Source organism: Balaenoptera musculus, chromosome 3 (assembly GCF_009873245.2).
Source record: "Balaenoptera musculus isolate JJ_BM4_2016_0621 chromosome 3, mBalMus1.pri.v3, whole genome shotgun sequence".
Taxonomy (NCBI): Eukaryota; Metazoa; Chordata; class Mammalia; order Artiodactyla; family Balaenopteridae; genus Balaenoptera; species Balaenoptera musculus.
In genome coordinates this window covers 144,078,450-144,093,455 of record NC_045787.1, presented here as the reverse complement: position 1 = coordinate 144,093,455, position 15,006 = coordinate 144,078,450, and positions in this window count along the sequence as shown.

Below are 15,006 nucleotides of genomic sequence, written 5' to 3'. Positions count from 1 at the left end.
AACACTTAAGCACTATTGTATATATCACTCAACTTTAAAAGACATTTTTTTGGTTTTTTTTTTGTTGTTTTTTTTCCCCTTGGCAGTGAGAGTGCGAAGTCCTAACCACTGGACCTCCAGGGAATTCCCAAGACATATTTTTTTTAAAAAAGAATATGAGACTGTTAATATTCTTTCTTTTCCCCTAAATGGGTCTTTGCTCAGAGAGGAATGGATATGCATCATTGTTTTGGAGGATTTGTTTAGTTAACGTTAGACCTAGTGGTTAATGTTTTTTTTTTTTTTTGGCCTCGAGGCTTGTTGGATCTTAGTTCCCGGACCAGGGATTGAACCTGGGCCACAGCAGTGAAAGCACTGAGTCCTAATCACTGGACCACCAGGGAATTCCCTAGACCTAGTAGTTTAAAAGATCTTTAGTAGCTATGCATGATTATTTTTATTTTTAAGGGCTGTTTTATTTAGGAAATAAATATAATTTTTAAAGATTACATAAAATCTCACCACCTAAACATAGCCACGATTAACACTGTGATGTACTTCCAAGCTTTTCTCTATGTTCATGTGTACTGGTGAAATACATGTACAAGAATGGCAAGATATGCCTCAGTGGCTCTCTGTGCTTGAATTAGCCCATGTGGTTATTTTCAGATCCATATAGTTAGAAAGCCTCTGGAAGCAGAGACCATATTTCTTTTTCTTTTGAATTCTTTCCAGGTACATAGTAGGCATCTGAACTTGGTGGATATATGACAAATGTGAGTTAAACTAATGAATGTGTAAACAAGCCATAAACTATGCACTTACATAATGTCATTATTTTAAACATTTGCTTCTTTAAATGCTTCCAACTGTAACGAGACTCATGACAATACAAGATATGTATTATTTCCCTTTTCTTTTTGCATCCCTGCATATTGATTTTTTCCATCTACCTTTATAGGAGGATATATTGAAATAAGGAAAATATTTTCATGAAAGCTTATTGTAAAGAAGAAATTTGTAAGTTCTAGTTACTGATGTGATGTTGGATGGTTGAACTGCTATAGTTTTATGGCTCATGATATACGAGAGAGAGTTTCATTTGTTTCTTAGGTACATTGTTTAGTGTAGTAGTAAACTGATTCATGTGGTTTACAAATGCTTTCACCAGACAATAATAGAAGTGCACAGTACCATATCTAAATACCATAATCCTTTCTCATAAGTTGATATTCTTAGGAAATTCTGGGAGCTCAAGACTAGATGATTGTTCTGATTAACAGGACACTGATAGGTATCATACTAACGCCACTGAGCAGCAAATCATCAAAAGCAAAGTGCTACAATATGCCTGCTGCCGTCCAGTTCACTGAGTAACTAAGCATCCCCACATCCAGCCCCACTGTGGGGCCAAGGGAATGTGCATGGGAGCCCACATCTCTAGGAAGTCCTTCCAGGGCCACTAATCACTGACACTTATCACACAGGGCCCAAGATGGGCCCGTATTATCATTGCTCCATCACACAGCTGTAGCCTGCATGAGAAGGTAGTGAGGTCTGCTAGGTGATCCAAGACAGGGAAGGTCCTTTGGTCTGAGTGATTAGAGGAACTCAGCTGAGTCATGTTTTGGAGTGCAGGCTTGGATCTGAAACAACTTTTTTTTTTCCCCTTGTTGGTTATATATTTTATTTATTTATTTTTTTTAAAGATTACATTTTTTTTTTCTCATGGAAGACAAAGGTGACCTTTATTCAAATGGTGAAGAAGAATGACTTCTAGATGATGTCCAAAGGTGATACAACTTTTTTTAACATCTTTATTGGAGTATAATTGCTTTACAATGTTGTGTTAGTTTCTGCTGTATAACAAAGTGACTCAGCTATACGTATACATATATCCCCATATCCCCTCCCTCTAGCGTCTCCCTCCCGCCCTCCCTATCCCACCCCTCTAGGTGGTCACAAAGCACTGAGCTGATCTCCCTGTGCTATGCGGCTGCTTCCCACTAGCTATCTATTTTACATTTGGTAGTGTATATATGTCCATGCCACTCTCTCACTTCATCCCAGCTTACCCTTCCCCCTCCCCGTGTCCTCAAGTCCATTCTCTTCGTCTGCGTCTTTATTCCTGTCCTGCCCCTAGGTTCTTCAGAACCTTTTTTTTTTTTTAATTCCATATATATGTGTTAGCATATGGTATTTATTTTTCTCTTTCTTACTTACTTCACTCTGTAGGACAGACTCTAGGTCCATCCACCTTACTACAAATAACTCAATTTCGTTTCTTTTTATGGCTGAGTAATATTCCATTGTATATATGTGCCACATCTTCTTTATCCATTCATCTGTCACTGAACACTTAGGTTGCTTCCATGTCCTGGCTATTGTAAATAGAGCTGCAATGAACATTGTGGTCCATGACTCTTTTTGAATTATGGTTTTCTCAGGGTATATGCCCAGTTGTGGGGTTGCTGGGTCGTATGTATGGTAATTCTATTTTTAGCTTTTTAAGGAACCTCCATACTGTTCTCCATAGTGGCTGTATCAATTTACATTCCCACCAACAGTGCAAGAGGGTTCCCTTTTCTCCACACCCTCTCTAGCATTTGTTGTTTGTAGATTTTCTGATGATCCCCATTCTTGGATCTGAAACAATCTTGAAAGCACCACGTAGATGCAGCGGGGCAGGGCTTGGCCCTGACGAACAGGGGATTCGACAGACCCAGGTAGGATATCCAGTCCCACAACTTATGTGGGGTCTAAGGTAAGAAACGTAACCTCTCTATATTTATTTCCTATTGCTGCATAACAAATTACTGCAAACTTAGTGGCTTAAAACCACACACGTTTAGTCCCTCATGATGTTAGGAGTCTGAGCGTGGCTTAGTTGAATCCTCTCTGTTCAGGGTCTCACGAAGCTGCCACAAGGTATCTGACAGGCTGGATTTTATTTGGAAGCTGTACTGGGGAAGAATCTGCTTCCAAATTCATTCAGGTTGTTGTCAGAATTCATTTCCTTGAGGCTGTATGACTGAATATATGACTGAAGTCCCCCACTTTTTGGTGCTTGTCAACTGCCCTCAGGTTCTAGAGGCTTCCCGAAATTCTTTGCCACATGAGCTTCTCCCATATGGCTGCTTACCTCATCAAACCTGCAGGGAGAGTCTCTGAGTGCGGCCTGCTGAAACAGATTTGTCTTATGTGACATGAGGTAATCACGGCAGTGACAACCCACCACATTTGCCATGTTCTGTTAGAGCCAAGTGACAGGTCCCTCCCACACTCAGGGGAGGAGATTACACAAATGTGTGAACACCAGGAGGTAGAATCATTGAGTTATTTTATGGTCTCTCTGCCACAGTCCCTGAGCCTAATCTGTAAAGTTGGTATAAAAATAAGGGTGGTTATGTGGATTCAAAATAAGATAACATATAGCAAGTGTTTGCATGGGTGCCTGACACATAGTAAGCATTCAATAAATGTCAGTGATGATGATGGTGACAATCATTGGTGATAACCAATGGCTATCCTGACAAATGCTTACAATCTTCCTCAATCATGGGGACTCTTGTAAGAACTCATGAGAGTATACAGAATTTCAAGTTTTGAACTTGTGTTTTTCAAAGGAGAGCGTCAAGTCAGTTGTCTATGTGATATGGGGAGGATGGTGATGGCATTGATTATCTAAGGCAGTACAAAATTCAGGAATAATATCTAACTTGACTTTGAAATAAACTTTAAGGTTTTTTTTTTTCTTTCTGATAATTTTTGCTTAGGCAAATTATTCCATATTACAGAGGAAGTCTAATTACTCTAATTTACTTAACTCCTTCCCTATTGATGGACATTTAATTTGAATCTATATTATTACCAACAGTGCTGCAATCAACAGCCTTTTATGTATATTCTGTACATTTGTGTGTTCCTGTAGGAAAAAGTTATTCAACCATTAATTGACAGCTTATTATGTATCATATCGGACATTGTGCTAAGTGCTGAGTAAATAAGACAGATATACTACCTTCCCTCATGGTCCTCATAGTCAATGAAAGATTACAGGCATTAAACAAATAATTCCAAGTATGGGGTGTGTGTTATAGGAGGACCTAATATAGTAGGGAGGAGGGTGAGTATGTTGCAGGACAGGGGGGAGCGAGAGAATGGTCATGTCCCTTGTCTTGGGCGAGTCCCTAGAATGGGTGCCATGTGAGGGTCCTTGGCTTTGCCCAGGAAAGAATTCAAGAGCAAGCCAAAGCAAAGTGGAAGCAAGTTTATTTAGAGAGATACACATTCCATAGGCAGAATGTGGTCTGTCTCAGAAAGCGAGAGCAGCCCTGGGATATGGGGTTGTTAGTTTTTATGAGCTGGTTAATTTCATATGCTAAGGAGAGAGAGGAATATCCTAATTATTTGAGGGAAGGGGTAGGGATTTCCAGGAATTGGGCCACTGCCCACTTTTTGGCCTTTTATGGTCAGCCTCAGAACTGTCATGACTCTGGTGGGTGTGTCATTTAGCATGCTAATGTATTACAATGAGCATATAATGAGGCTCAACGTCTACTGGAAGTCACATCTTCTGCCGTCTTGGGCCTAGTTGGTTCTAACCAGTTTTTGTTGTATCCTGTTTTTCTTAATAGCTCTGTCGTTCTTTTAATGATTGCACCCTTCTCCCTTCCTTCCCCTCTCAAGGTGAGGTCAGATGCAAGGACAGGAAGGTAGCCAGATTTGGAGGGGCCAGTGAAAACGGATAGGCCATCTCCAGAAAAGGGATAAAATCTTGTGATCCAGGGAATAAGGATTTTGACAACATTCCTGGGGCATGGGATTAAGATGGGGAGGGGTCTGGTCTTTGGTTGTCACTTAGCCACACTGGTATCTGCTAAAGTCTCTGAAATCTACTCTGGACCCTGGTCACTGGTCCACATGGGTCATTGCTACCTCAATCCTTGTTCCAAGTCAGGTCCAGGGATGTTCCTTGTTATGCTCCGTATTTCTGCTGAATGCACAGAATTCCTGCGTTTCCTCAGCCTTGAATCACTTTGTGAAGCTAAAACCCTGTGCTACCCCAGAGCCACTCTCAGCAGACTTCATAATGTCAGCCTTCTCCCTTCACAGAAGAGGAAGCTGAGCCAAGGGAAGACTCTGGGAGGCTGTCTAGGTTCTCTCTGCCTAGGCACACCACATGGACATTTCTTCTCTGAGATCATGGTACCCTTAGTGGGCACTACCTGAGAAGTGAGGCATGCATTCACTTTGCTCTCTGATCTCATGAACCTTCATGGAGTTCTCCATGTTCCCCTCCTGGGCTCATTTTTCCTCATACACTCCCTCTTCCTCAATTCCAAAGAACCTAATCTTCTTGGGAGGAAGCTTTGATCTAATTCATCACCTATGTTCCCAAGTTTGTTGCATGGCTTTTGAGATTCAAAAGCCCAAAGCCAATTACTTTGTTCTCTGCTCTTCTCTGAGGTATCCATTCCCCAAGGCAATGAATGGCTGAATGAGGGAGAAGAGCAAGAAGTGCAAAGAAATACCGGGGCGGTGTGGGGGGGGGATGTTTAATATTTCAAATTTATCAATCCATCATAAACGGTATGTTGCTTCCGGTAGCCATGCAATAAATATGTGTGTATTTGAATCTGTTGAAGGATCAAACAGTTTTCAGAGGGACTTTCTTGATGCCTTCAAATCAGGCTGTTAGGGAATGTTTTCCTTGGGAAAAGATGATTTATGAGTGGCAATCACTGATAAAGCAAATTTTGTTTTATACTCACTTTCCTTGGATGCATCCAAGCCCTAAAGCAAGAATTACTTAAGTTTAAAATTAGGTACATGAATATTCATAGCAGCATTACTCATAAATAGCCAAAAAGTGGAAACAACTCAAATGTCCATCAGCTGATGAATAGATAAACATAATGTGACAAATCAGTGCAATTCAATAAAAAGAATCCATACTGATACATGATATAACATGTTTGAGCCTTGAAAACATTATGCTAAGGAAAAGAAGGAAGTCACAAAAACTGCTTATCATATAATTCCATTTATATGAAATAGAATAAGCAAACCCACAGAGGCAGAAAGTAGATTAGTAGTTGCCTAGGGCTGCCAGGGGAGGAGAGAAATGGGATTGGGGCTGATGGCTAAGCGGTGCTGGGTTTCTTTCTGGAATATTGGAAATATTCTAAAATTGATTATGGTGATGGATGCATAACTCTGTGAATATGCTAAAAGCCATTGAATTGTATGCTTTAAGTGGTCAGTTACATAGTGTGTAAATTATACTCCTTATAGCTGTTAAAAAAAAAACCTTGATATTTAAATTGTAGTAGCTTCAGTTTATAGAGTTAGAAAAGTGAAGCCTAATATGAGAGTTTGTTTCTATGTATTTGAATAACTTTTTCATTATTTAAAAGTGAAATGTTTTCTTTTTTGTAGATCTAGGGCTGAATGTAAACTCACAAATTCCTTATTGGTATATATTAGCCTTTTGGGGGCCAGTACTCAGTATTTCTCTTACCCAATGAAGTTTTATTACCGAACACTAGTTTGTGTGCCTGACACACAGTGAGGCCAAACAAACTGAAGTGCCAGAGTTTGGGGCAGAGAAAGTGTTACTGAGTCCAAGTTCACTCTGGTCACCACACGACAGACCAATAAATCCGGAGACGAGGTGTTGAGGCAAGGCATAGCGACTTTATTCAGAAAGCTGGCAGACCGAGAAGATGGTAGACTAGTGTACCCAAAAAACCATCTTATTGGGGTCTGGATGCCCGTTTCTTTTATAGAACAGAGAGGGGGATGAGGTGAGGAAGTAAAGTAAGAAGGCCATTTATCTTGCAAAATATCTCCTCACTTGGCCCTCATTGGGGAGGGGATGTATTAATTTCTTCTTTTCTGCAGCCATTCACAGGTGGGCAGGGTCAGAATGTCTCTCTGTGAGCTGAACAAAGGCCTTTTAGTTTAACAGTCAGGCAGAGGGGCAGGGTTCCCTGTGGCAGGCCATTATGTATGCTTATGGCTATAGACAGTGATTATAATAAAAAGCAACGAAAAACAAAGGTTAAAGTAAAAGAAACAGAACCAACAAGGAGTCAGAATTTGCTCTTCCCTGTTACAAAAGGTTTATTGCAGGGCCAAGCAAGGAGAACCAGTGGCTCACACTCAAAAAACCCGAACTCCCCAATGGTTTTCAGGGAGAAGATTTTTTTTTTTTAAAGAATTTATTTATTTATTTATTTACTTATTGGCTGCGTTGGGTCTTTGTTGCTGCGCGCGGGCTTTCTCTAGTTGCGGCGAGCAGGGGCTACTCTTCATTGCGGTGCACGGGCCTCTCATTGCAGTGGCCTCTGTTTTTGCGGAGCACACGCTCCAGGCACACGGGCTTCAGTAGTTGTGGCACGTGGGCTCAGTAGTTGCGGCTCACGGGCTCCAGAGCGCAGGCTCAGTAGTTGTGGCGCACGGGCCCAGCCGCTCCGCGGCATGTGGGATCTTCCCGGACCAGGGCTCGAACCCGTGTCCCCTGCATTGGCAGGCGGACTCTTAACCACTGCACCACCAGGGAAGCCCTCAGGGAGAAGATTTTATAGGCAAAATTTGGGGTGAGGGCTGGAGGGTGTGTAACTGTGTTCTGATTGGTTGCTGGTGAGGTAATAGGGGGTGTTCCAGGATTGTCAATCATCAGCTTTCTGGTTTCAACCAGTCTGGAGTCTCAGCATGTATAGTTACCATCTTCCACCAGGGTGGAGGCCTTAGTTCCTGCAGAAGAATTTAAAGATATTTTTATGTATATCCCTTGAGGAGGAACCAGGACCCTGCTTTAACAGCTGCATTACTGTTTCTTGATTGCACCTCCTTTGTTTCTGCATTCCCTCACTTTCCCGATTAGCAACTGTTTGAATCTGCTTTTTGGAACTAAGGGAAAGTCTAGGAGGCTGAATGAAGCCTATTTCCTACAAACGAGAAATGGAGGACACAGAAAGGATTTGTACCTGGGAAGGTCCCACAGGGTCCTGCTCGGTTTCAGTTTCAAAATTTACAAAATTGAAATTACTCAGATTTAATTTTCAGAATTTATTTATGTACAGAAAATATACAAAGCAAAAGCATTTGAAGGCAGGTAGTGAATTTTTCTGAAAAGTGATACAACATTTGAAGTTTTCATGTCATGATCCAGTTAAATCCATTTTGTTTTATTACTGAACCAAATTTAGGTCTGCTTGCTTGCTCAGTAAAGCCAATCTACTGACACCAGGTTGTGTGAAGGAAAGTGCTGTGGTTATTGCAGGGTGCCAAGCAAGGAGTCCAGGGCAGCTAGTGATCTAAACTCCTCAATGGGTTTCAGCAAAGCATTTTTAAAGGCAGGGTGAAGGAGGGGTGTCCCAGGGTATGCGATCAGCTTGTACACAATTCTCTGACTGGTTGATGGTGAGGTAACAGGGTGGTGTCACAGGGGTTAACATTATCAATCCTTAGGCTCCAGTAGGTCTGGGGGCTACGTGTTCATGGTCATCAAGTAGTTAATTTCTTTCATTTGGTGGGGTTTTAACATCTGTAAAACAACTCAGTGAATATGATAGGGACAGAGTAAAGGGAAAAAGTAGGTGATTAAATAGTTAATCCCACTAAGGGATTGTAATTAAAGAAAAAAGTATGGGAGACCCCTGTAAATTAATGATTACTGAAAAAAGCTTAACCACAAAACCAAGCAGTCTTGCTTAGCAACAAAACCATGCAACAGAAGCATGAGACATGCCCCAAAAGAATAAAACAATGGTGGCATGAGACCCACATCCTGCGCAGTGAGCTAGTAAGTTAACGATTCCTAGGACATGCTCCTCTGCGCACACCAGAAAAAAATATAAGGAAAAGGTGACAGTATACTAAAACCTGAGATGACTTGCCATTTTTAACGTATGTTGTTGCCTTTTTGCTTATTTCAGTTGTGCCATGACAGTCCCAGCTTGACCATGTAAGGAAAAGAAAACTCCCCTGCCTGACGTGGAGGAGGAGCTGATGATGGAAGCGTGACATCTACTCAAGAATGAGGAAGAAGGTGGCCTTCTCCCTACTTTTCCTTTGATTATAAAACTGTAGCCCACTAAGTTCTCAGGGCACAGCACCCTCTCACCCTCCCACTTGTAAAAGGTGTCCTATTCTATTTATTTATGTTTTTGGCTGAGTTGGGTCTTCTTTGCTGCGTGCAGGCTTTCTCTAGTTGTGGCAAGCGGGGGCTACTCTTCGTTGCGGTGCGCAGGCTTCTCATTGCAGTGGCTTCTCTTGTTGCAGAGCACGGGCTCTAGGCATGCGGGCTTCAGTAGTTGTGGCGTGTGGGCTCCGTAGTTGTGGCTCACGGGCTCTAGAGCTCAGGCTTAGTAGTTGTGGCACACGGGCTTAGTTGTTCCACGGCATGTGGGATCTTCCCGGACCGGGGCTTGAACCCGTGTCCCCTGCATTGGCAGGCGGATTCTTAACCACTGCATCACCAGGAGAGCCCAAAAGCGTCCTATTCTAATAAATCACTTCTTATCTATCACTTTGCCTCTCACTGAATTCTTTCTGCACTGAGACATAAAGGACTGGAGCTTCTTTGAGCCCCCTAAATGCCACCTAGCGATTTCAAATGTGCATTAGATACTGTTATCTAGGTACTTCAGAGAGGAGCTAAAGCAGAGGATATGGGGGAAGGCCCCATAGGGTCCTGCTTGGTTACACTTTTTTCCCCTGCTCCATCTTCTCTTATTATCCATTCTTTAGGTAGAAAGAGCAGCCTGTCTAAGTACAAGTGGCTGGGGTGAGAGTTGGTAGCAATATATTCAGTTGCTGGGCCAGGCAAGCATGTTTTGAATTCTGACCTCTTCAATACAATCACATTTTTGCATGATTAAGTCTGCACAGTTTGTTCCAAAACATTACCTTGCAAAGCAGGATGGTCTGTGCCTAGACAGCATCCCAAGCTTGGTCCTCATGGTTTGTGAACAAGGATCTGAATACTGAAGGCTTGTATGGAGTTGACCATGGACTGGATCAAGCACAAATGGCCACGCCAGGGACGCGCACAGGGAAGTGGGACAGCCATGCCTCACATTTCCTATGACAGCAGCGCATTAGCGCTAGCAGGTTCTGCCTCTAAGGACCCAGGGCTTATAGGCCAGGGCACATCAATGCATTTGCAGACTCTAGAATCACCATTAGAAAGTCACGTCCTCCAAAGCTTACAGAGATGCTGCCTGTCCCTCACAGAGCTTGTGTGGACAGAGGATGGACTTCAGTTTTGGATTATGGCTGATTGGAAAATATTTTTACTTTCTGGACTTTTTGAGCAGGGCAATCACTCCTCCTCCAAGCCCCTAAGCGGCCCCCACTAACTCCACTGATAACAACTGCATGAAAGTGTCTTTTAATTTTTAAATACATGTTCGAAAAATACAGAGAAGTCGAAAGAAGGATATTTTTTAAAAAAAGATATACCCACTGTTATCACTTTAGTATATATTAGTGCTGTCCAACAAAAAGAGAAGATGAACTACAAATATGAGCTGTGCTTGTAATCTTAAAATTTCTAGTACCACATTAAAAAAGGTTAAAAGAAACAGGTGAAATGAATTTAAATAGTACTTTAACTTAATATATACAAAATATATCAACAGATGATCACCATTAAAATTATTAATGGGATATTTTACATTCTTTCATACCATATTTGAAGCCTAGTGCGTATTTTGCATGTATAGTACATCTCACCACATTCCAAGTGCTCAGTAGCCACGTGTGGTCAGTGCCTGTAATATTGATCAGTTCAGGGCTGTGTGTGCGCGCGTGCACTCTGTGAACCTTCACTCAAAATTTGGTTCCGATGTTGTACCAAAGGAGGGAGCACTCAGGCTCTCTTACCAGCTTGCCCAGATGTGCGTGTGGGGCAGAGGTAAGAGAGAGAGGCAAGGCTTAAAAGCTGTCGGTTGTCAATCAACAAAAAAAGGACCTCTCTCTATGTGTGTGTGTATCTGTATATATTAATATCTATCTATCTATCTATCTAGTTATATAAAGTATTCTTCCAGATGAGGAAAGATACTCAAAACTACATGTTAAAAAAATTAAGTGGGGGGTAAATTGGAAGGCACAAAAAGCTTAAGACTTAGCAGAAGAAGACTGTTTTATATATAGCAAAAATGGACCAGTTTGGGGATGGACACACAACAACCACTCCCACTAGCAAATGCAGCCCAGTCATGGCTCCTAAGACAGAACTGAGACCTGGGGCACTTGCTGCTCCTTTTCCTACAATGTTCTCCATCCCCCCACGCCCCCACCCCGGGCTTCTCCCTCACTTCTTTCAGTCTCTGTCAAGTCTTACCTCCTCTACCTCATCTGAGAGGTCATCTTGTTCGTTGACACCATCTGAATAGAGGTTCCCTTGCCCCTGTTATTCTCTCTTCCCTCTCGGCTTTATGTTTCTTTGAAGCAGCTACCACTTACAGGATTTGTTATTTTGTTTGTAGTTTATCTCCCCCATGAAACTGGAAGCTCTGTAGGGCAGGGGTTCAGGTCTTTTTATTCACCACTTTGGTCCCAGCACTTAGAGAAGAGACTGGCACACAGTAGGTTCTCAGTGTGTGGTTGTTGAATGAATGCCTGATTGATTAGGAGAAGGAAAGGAGGTGGGTACTTGGAAAGAGGAGCCAGCAGGCCCCACCATTGGTGCTAATAAATGTTTTCATAAAAGACAAAGTCATGATTTTTCTTTTTTTAAGAAAAGCAATTTTGTTTTCAAGTACCTAGAATGACATTAGGCTAACTAAGGATTTCTGGAATGCTTTGGGATTTCTTTTAATGAATAGATGAAAATTATATCTAATTAGCATTAATTTTTATGTGTAAATGGGTATATCCAAATTGTATAAAAGCAGTTCTCTTGAATAATTTAAACATCCTCTTCACCCTACAAGGCATTTAGCACACTCTTCCTTCAAAGATTTTATTAATGGGAACTGAAATCATGAGGTTGAAATGCAAAATAAAGGAGATTTTTTTTCTTTATGCAGGCACGCAAGTGAATACCTCAGAAATGGGTAGACCCAAGAATCAGATTCTAAGGATCCTGGGAAGTTAACTCAATGGCCTCTGATAACCTCAAATTTATTAAAAAGAATATAGGAAGAAGGGAAAGCCTTCTTTATGGTAGAATTCAAATTAATGTATAAAGAATGATGGAAATAGAAAATCACCATTAGGCAAAACTATTGCTGCAGGCAGATGTCATCACTGTATGCTAAAATTAGTGGGTGAAAGTGTTATGAGAAAGAGGATATTAACACAGCCTCAAAGTATCTCTCCACAAGATAGCTATATTAATTCTCAAGGGAAAAACAGAACCTTCACAGTGGAGAAGCATGGGAGATACCACCTACACCAGGTGATTGAAGTTAACATCACTAGTCCTGAGGATCCGGTACATCAACTCTGAGGACCACCTGATGTGATTCACTGAGAAGGCACAATATCACTGTGTGGGATCCTTGGCAAAAATGCAGAATCCACATTTTTTTTTTTTTTTTGCCATGCCCCACAACATGTGTGAGCTTAGTTCCCCAAGCAGGGATTGAACCCATGCCCCCTGCATTGGAAGCGTGGAGTCTTAACCACTGGACTGCCAGGGAAGTCCAAGAATCCACATTTAATCACGAGGAAATATCAGGCAAACCCAAACTGAGGGACATTTTACAAAATAACTGATAGCTGCTCTTCAAAAATGTACTGATAATGAATGATTAAGGAAGACCAAGGAATTTGGATTTGAGGTGATGATGGGGACTTGAAATTACATGCCATGTTGGATCCTGGTTTAGATCCTGGGCCAGAAAAAGGACATCGGTGGGACAATTAGCAAAATTTGAATAACATCTATGGATTAGTTAATCGTCTTGTATCAACGTTAATTTCCTGGTTTAAATACTTGTACTAAGATTATGGATGATGCTAACATTAGGAGAAGCTGGGTCATAGTTATAAGGCAACTCTTATACTATTTTTGCAGTTTTTTTCTATGAAATGAATTCAAAATAAAAACTCAAAAAAAGATAGGTATATTTACTTGGTAATCTGAACTGAGCATAGTAATAATGTTAACAGTAGTAATACTAGCTGTTATGGGTTGCATTTTGTCCCCCACTCCAATTCACAGGTTGAAGTTCTAATACTCTCAGGAATGTCACCTTATTTAGAGATAGGGTCACTGCAGATGTAATTAAGGTGAGGTCATACTGGAGACGGGTGTCCCCCTAATCCAATATGTCCTTACAAAAAGGGGAAATTTGGACACAGGCAGGCACACAGGGAGGACACCATGTGGAGATTAAGGCAGAGATTGGGGTGATGTAGCAGAAGGCAAGGAACGCCAAAGATTGCCAGCAAACCACCAAAAGCTAGGAGAGAGGCATGGAACAGATTCTCCCTTGCAGCCCCCAGAAGAAATCAATCCTGCCGACAGCTTCATCTTGGACTTCGAGCCTCTAGATCTGTGAGGCAGTAAATTTCTGTTGTTTAAGCCACCTGGTTTGTGGTACTTTGTTACATCAGCCCTAACAAACTAATACACTAGTTAGCATTTCTTGAGAACTTAGAACATTGAGCTCTTCACATGCATTATCTCATTTCATCTTCACCCCATCCCTTTGCAGAAGGTGTTATTACTGCTTCCAATTTATAGCTGAGAGGATTGATGCATAGAGTGGGTAAGTAACTTGCCCTGGGTCACACAGCTAGCAAATGGCGGGGTGGGTTAAAACCTCTACAGTCTGACACCAGCATGTTCCTATCCACTGCACACACTTCTGGATTCCAATGACAAAGATTTCTTATGAGATGTGAAATGGTTACCTTTGATTAATTTCTCTCTATACATCATATATAAATTCCAGAGATGAAAAATAGTCAAGTGCACACGTGGGTACCCTACCCTGTTTCCTTACCACCCATTCCTCCACAACCACCCCAGCCTGGTGGAATCAAATGTCTGCCTCCTTGGAAACACTGAACTTCCTATGTCCGAGTTCTCCCAAGAAAAGAGTGTTAGTCATTAAGGAGATATTCCATTTTGAAAGTGAGCAACTAATTTAAGCAAATATTTGGGATTAAACTCAGTCATTCAGATACATGGGAGACTGCACTCTGGAGCAGTGGAGCTACTTAAAAAAAAGTGGAGAGCAAACATTTCCTCTATTTTAGAGCAAAGAATCTGAGAATTGCCCACTGGGTTTCATTTGTTTGCCTTCTTGAGTCATTCCTTCATTCAATTAACCTTTGTTGAGCACCCCTGGGCTTCTTGGTGCCGGGCTCAGCTGGCATAAATTGACGAAGAAGATAATCCTAGCTTTCAGTTAGTCTCTCATTCAGGGTTGGTCCCAAGGCAAAAAAGGTGGAGGTGAAAGCTTTTGAAAGCAAATCCCCGTTTCCCAATTCGTAACCCATCTCCTCATAGGCATTGTTTTCTGAACGACTGAAGCTAATTTTCTTGTATTATATGCTGGTGATCCCCAGCTCCCTATATCCAGTCCAAATTTCACTTACAGGCTCCAGATCCATATATCCAAAGTTTATTGGATGCTCCAATTGGTTGTCCCATATATATGTCCACAGATGTAAAGTGGAACTCATCATCTTTATTCCCTCATCTTTGTTCCTTCCCCACTCAATCCTCCTCCTCCCCTCTCAGTGAATGGTACCACCAGTGACCAAATTGATCAAGTCAGAAACCTCTCAGTTCCATGTAAGTAAGGACTGTTTGTTTATTCTGAGGCAACATTCTGTGTCTAGCTCAGTCTTGGACCATGTACTGTGGAAGGTACTAATAACGACCGATAGCGGAATGAATGAACGGGCTTCATTCTTGCATCCTTGATTCTTCTCTCTCTTAGCACTCATGTCCAACCCATAGGCCCTGTCATTTCTCTCCATCATTTCTTTCAAAAGTAGTCCTCTCATCTCCATCCGTTACCAGCATTTCCCAGTCCAAACTGTCACAAT